The sequence below is a fragment of the Macaca nemestrina genome, chromosome 5 (assembly GCF_043159975.1).
Source record: "Macaca nemestrina isolate mMacNem1 chromosome 5, mMacNem.hap1, whole genome shotgun sequence".
In the NCBI taxonomy this organism is placed as follows: domain Eukaryota; kingdom Metazoa; phylum Chordata; class Mammalia; order Primates; family Cercopithecidae; genus Macaca; species Macaca nemestrina.
Window position 1 is genome coordinate 166,473,496 of NC_092129.1, and position 6,166 is coordinate 166,479,661.

General features: G+C 40.5%; 1 pseudogene; it reads right to left on the reverse strand.

Moving 5' to 3' along the window:
* Nucleotides 1-4,917: 4,917 nt before the first annotated feature.
* Nucleotides 4,918-5,649, reverse strand: LOC105482490 (small ubiquitin-related modifier 2 pseudogene; annotated as a pseudogene).
* Between the last annotated feature and the right edge of the window lie 517 nt (nt 5,650-6,166).

Genomic DNA, 6,166 nt, shown 5'->3' on the forward strand with positions numbered 1-6,166 from the left:
AGGAGAGGAGACATTTGAGTGAAATTAAGGAAGCACAGTCTGCAGACTGTTCTCTTTTTTTTAAGAGTCAGGGTCTCCCTATTTCGCCCAGGCTGGTCTCGACATCCTAGGCCCAAGCGACCCACCCACCTCAGCCTTCCAAAACGCTGGAATTACAGGGGTGAGCTGCCTCGCCATGCCTCAGTCTGCAGAATTTGATGACTGAATGTATTTGGAAAGAGTGAGTCTGTGGCTTGGATGACTGGGTGAGTGGATTGTGGTACAATTCATGGAAATGAAGAAGGCAGAGGAAGGGAGAGCGTGAGGGTGGAAGTGGGGCAGTGGTGTGCTGGTGGGCCATCCAAGGGACACCAGCTGTTGAGTATGTTGCATCTGTAAAGATACAGATTGATCATTCAGAAATAAAGAAGAGAAAAAAAGCAAAAGGAAAAAGTTTTAAAATAAAAAAATACACATTGAGAGAGTCATAGGCATACAGGTGGTCCTTGATGTGACAAGTAGATGGAAAACAATGAAATAAGAAGAAAAGAAAGCCAAGAACACAGAAGAAAACAGAGATGGAGAAGGAATAGTTAGTGAGTTCAGAAGGAAAGTGGGATTGAGTGGGAAGAGGGACTTTCCGTAAGAAAGGAGTCATATTAGGGTTTTCCAGAGAACCAGAACCAATTCATTGTGTGTGTGTATACACATATATAGGTGTATATATATGTGTGTGTGCGTGTGTATGTGTGTGTGTATATATGTGCACATACGGGTGTGAATCCCAGTCCAAGTTCAGAAGACCAATGTACCAGCTCAAGCAGGCAGGCAGGAAACAAAAAATGGAAGAATTCCTCCTTCCTCCACTTCTTGTTCTATTCAGGCTCCCAACAGATTGGATGATGCCCACACACAATGGGGAGGCCAACCTGCTTTACTGAATTCACCAATTCAAATGCTAACCTCGTCTGGAAACACCCTCACAAACTCAGACACAACGTTTAATCTGGGTGCCCCTTGGCCAGTCATGTTGACACATGGAATTAGCCATCACAGGAGTTACATCTGGTGCGAAAACTATGAAGAAATCAGAAAGGATGAAAACTGTAGTGGGCATTTTCTCTTTTGACCACACTACCTCTTTTTTTTCCTCCCTGTTTGGGAGAGAGAGAATTTCCACTTAATAACTCCTCCCCCAGTGTGTGCACCTGTGCTAAGACTCCCAGGGCATTCTGCACTGCCACTCCAAGCCACCAGCTGGGTATGTGGCCCAAGCTCAGCCGACTGGACTGACTTACGAGGACTTGGACACTTGAGCCAAGCGATCCCAAGATGAAATAAATGTAATGCCAGCAAAGGGCCCTTATCTGATAAGAGTGTTGATTAACTCTTGCTACCTATGCTTCTTCCTTTAATTTCAGGTGCTGTTGATTTATTTACTTCTTTGTTTCTATTTATTTATTTTGAGACGGAGTTTCACTCTTGTTGCCCGGGCTGGATGGAGTTCAGTGGCACGATCTCTGCTCACTGCAACCTCCGCCTTCTGTTTTCAAGCGATTCTCCTGCCTCGGCCTCCTGAGTAGCTGGGATTACAGGTGCCTGCCACCACATCTGACTAATTTTTGTATTTTTAGTAGAGACGGGGTTTCACCGTGTTGGCCAGGATGGTCTCGAACTCCTGACCTTGTGATCCGCCCATCTTGGCCTCCCAAAGTGCTGGGATTACAGGCGTGAGCCACCGCGCCTGGCCATTTTATTTTATTTTATTTTATTTTATTTATGTTTTGAAATGGGGTCTTGCTCTGTCTTCCAGGTTGGAGTGCAGTGGCGTGATCATGGCTCACTGCAACTTTGACCTCCCCAGGCTCCGGTGATCCTCCCACGTCAGCCCCTTGAGTGTCTGGAATTACAGGTACATGCCACCATGCCTGACTAATTTTTGTGGTTTTTTTTTTTTTTTTTTTTTGGTAGAAATGGAGTTTTTCCATGTTGGCCAGTTTGGTCTTGACCTCCTGGGCTTCAGTGATCCGCCCGCCTCAGCCTCCCAAAGTGTTGGGATTACAGGCATGAGCCACTGCACCCAGCTTGTAATATACTTTCAATACATTTCTCTTAAACTTAAATTAGCAAGTGCTTGTTGATAATCTTTCTAACTGGAGAACCTGGATTCGGCCATGAGGAAGTCATGGGTGGCGTTCCATGAGAAGTTCCGTGGGGTGAGAGGTGAAAGGCTGACTGATGGGGGAATGGAAGTGAGAAGTAGAGATAATAATTGCGTTCTAATCTTTAAGGAGTTTGTTTTGGAAAAGAAGCTGTTAAAGAAGTAGCGAACTATTTTTAACCATGCTTGAATCCATGGTTTGATAGGGTGACTGAAAAGGGAGTTCCTGAAACTTTGGCAGCCATAAATCTATTGTTTTATTACGAATTTGTCTAATTTTTAGTGAGATAAACTTACTTTTAGTTTATCAACATATTTCAACTATTCTTACTAGTCATATCTGGCAAACGTGCCCCAAGATGTCAAATTGGTCATTAAAGTGTTTCCTTCAGAATAAGGTTCATCTGATTTGATACATTGATAGGAAGCAAGTTGTAAAAAATAAAGCCACTACCGAAGGCTTCTTTTGTAAATAAGATGCCCAAGCACCAAATCAATGATTGCACTGAAAAATAACTTGATTTTGGTACTAACACCTAAAATAGGTTTCCCTTCCCTAGCCTAACGTGGATTGAATTGTTATGCTGTATAATGATTTTCTGCCCCCTAATGGTTGTTAAAAAGCATTAAGAAATTTGTCATCTGCTTGAAAACATTTTCTATTATGATAAGAAAATATTGTCTTTAGAACACATTTTTAATTTTATTTTAGGAATTCCAAGTGACCTAGAAATGTGTTATCATTCACAAGAGGCCCATTACTCTTAAAAATAGGCTGATCTCATAAAACAACTGCGAACCTCATTATATAATGTGAACAGACAGGATTTTAGGCAACCAGTAGGTGGAGGAATTTCCAAAGCTAAGAACACCACACGCTCCAAACCCAACTTCAGAGCGTGAGGGCCTCATAGTAATCTGTTCAGCCTTCTCCGCTTTATACTAATAGAAGACTGTGGAGCAGCTCTGAGATATATGCTCACAGAAGTACATCACCCATGATATTCTGGCAAAAGGAAAGACTATTTTAGGTTAGGATTGGATTTTACTTGTGAAATATGAGATCGGGGCCAAGAGAAAGCATTGCTTTGGGTATTGATAGCATGAGATTAAAAAAATGAAAATAAGTCGAGTGTGTGAAGACAATGACTGTGACATATGGGAGGAAGGAAACCAACAAGAGAGTGCCGTGGGTAGATGCTAGAAAGGGCGGCATCGTGCAGAAAGGTCAGGGAGGGAGGCTGAGTTTGGCTTTGGTCCAGTCAGCAGTAGAAGGCTATTATGAAAGACAAACGCAAATATTTGTAAAATAGAACGTGTTGGTACAAACAAATACAAAAAACATTGAGTTGCTTCTGCTGCTCCTTTATTAGCCCTGGAAACAATGAATCCAGGGGTAACAGCCACAGACGCTCCTGAGCACCCAAGTCAACTTTGCCCTTCTGTGCCTAACTCAATTTCTTCCCTTAGAATTTGACCCTTGCCTGTGTCACCCACCACTCATGCCAGACCTCCTCCTGACCTCCCCTGCAAGGTGGAGCCCACCAGCCTGATCGCTGTTCTTCGCTTCCCCATTATTATTTACTGTATTACCTCATCTTATCATTGACATAAAGTGGACACCCAATGCCTGGCCAGTCTGAAGTTGTACACATGCAGAACATTAACTGAAACCGCAACTAAACCTCATCAAATTCCCACTTACCCTGGCTCTCCTTTCTCTATTTTTTAATTAAATTTTTTTTGTATTATTCCTATTCCAATTTTCCTGCAAACAGAGGCTCCCCTTCTTCTTGCACTCAAAAAAAAAAAAAAAAAAAAAAAATTCCACAATTCTGGTTTCTTCATTTTCTCTCTTTTCATAGGCCTATATACTCTTCTATGTTTAATATCCTGGCTCATTTTATTCTTACTGACCATGATAACTTATCTTCTTTTTTATTCAATAGACTGTCCTCACTCTTGATCAATTTTATGCACTTAAATAGGCCATGTCATGTTTTTGCACATCAGACTGGAAAATGTACTAAGATAGGTGGTATCCAGAGTTGACGAAGTTTGGAGAAACAGGTTCAGTCACTTGTGGAAGTATAAGCTTAGACCTTCTTTTTGGAAGGGCAATTAGGCTGCATCCACCCAAATTCAGAATATCTGAGCCTTGTGAGTCCTTAATCCTCCTTTTAGAAATCTGCCTTACAGAAATATGAGTGCTACAGGAGAGCAAGGCAAGCCAAGCATATGAGACAGCCATCAAAAATTCAAAACTTAGAAACCAGAATGATAGTACAATTTTTCTTTTTTTTTCATTTAAAACAAGAAGTTTATTTAAACAACAAGATGCTTGATCTGAAGGGAAAACTATCTAGGATTCTTTTTTGTTTGTTTGTTTTAGTGTAATTTATCCCTACCTGAAGACAGATTGCCCTACATGTAACAGCTATGTACAAAAATGTTATTAAATTGTCCTTGGTTTTACAATGATAAATGAAAAACATTAAAATTCTCCAATTGAACAGGGTATGCAAGGAGTTTTATGTTGTTTTTTTTGTTGTTGTTGTTAAAACAGTGAGAGCAAAATAACTTACTGGAATATAAAGATAAGAGCTGGATGAGCATGCCACTAATGGAGAAAGGGGGTATTTTCACAGAGTCAGTATTTTTCCCCATCCTGTCTCCACTTGACATCAATTTGACGTCAGTTGAAACATGCCATTGGCTGTTTGGTTTAAAAAAAATGCGATATGCTTGTGCACATACACCGGTTCCTTTACGTACAATAAAGGAATGGGGAAGGGGGAAATGAAAGAACAGAGAAAACTATACTGTAGTAGTCAGGATGTGGTGGAACCAAATTGCAGTTTTCTAATTGCAAATGTAATATTGGTCTTTAAAGAACAGAGTTCTGGAGTAAAGAAGCAGGTTCTCTTTTCAGTAGACACCTCCCATCTGCTGTTGGAACACATCAATTGTATCTTCATCCTCCATGTCCAGCTGTGCAGGTGTGTCTGTTTCATTGATTCGTTGCCCATGAAATCAGAATCTGATCTGCCTCATTGACAATCCCTGTCGTTCACAATAGGCTTTCATTAGTTTACTAAGTGGTGTACGCCTCTTAATCTTAAAGTGCACCGCAGAACTACCCTGCCCCACCACCTTCAAATTAATATGATTGTTGTTCTCAGTCTTGACTCCTTCCTTGGGCTTTTCGTCGGCCGTGGGGAGCTCCGTCGTCTCCTCAGCTGCCATTTCACAAAAGAGGTACCAGGTCCGCACCGAACGAGCACACAAGCAGCCCCAGGAGCGGCAGAAGAAGCGATAGTACAATTTTTCAATAAATCCAAAAGCTAGTTCATTGGGGGGGGGGAGGGAAATGTGTGTGTGTGTATATATATATAGTGTGTAAAAGTATTGCGATGTTAATTAAGAAAAACAGAAAAAAATATAACTATAGACATTGAGAATGAGAAATTATATTGAAAATACTGAAACAATTTTTAAAAAATAAAATGAAGTTGATGTTCAAGTTCATTCCAACAAATGTGAAAACCCAGAGAAAATAGGTTATTTCCTAGGAAAATGATAAATTGCCAAAATTGACTTAAGAGAAAGACAAAAACCTAAAGACATTTATAATCACTAAAAAAATTTAAAAATCAAAATACCTGTCAAAAATAATTAACTTTCTTTTTCAGTTATTTTTAAATTATAATTTTATAGCTTTATTATTTGAGTTTTGAGACAATGCCTATATAACATTTGTATTTTGGAATTTGAGACATTAATTTTGAACTATTGTATGATGAATTTTTAAATATGTTCCATAAGATATTGGAAAAATGGGCTGAGCGTGGTGGCTCACGCCTGTAATCCCAGCACTTTGGGAGGCCCAGGTGGGTGGATCGCCTGACATCAGGAGTTCGAGACCAGCCTGGCCAACATGGTGAAACCCCCCCTCTCTACTAAAAATACAAAAAATTAGGCAGGCATGGTGGCAGATGCCTGTAATCCATGCTACTCGGGAGGCTA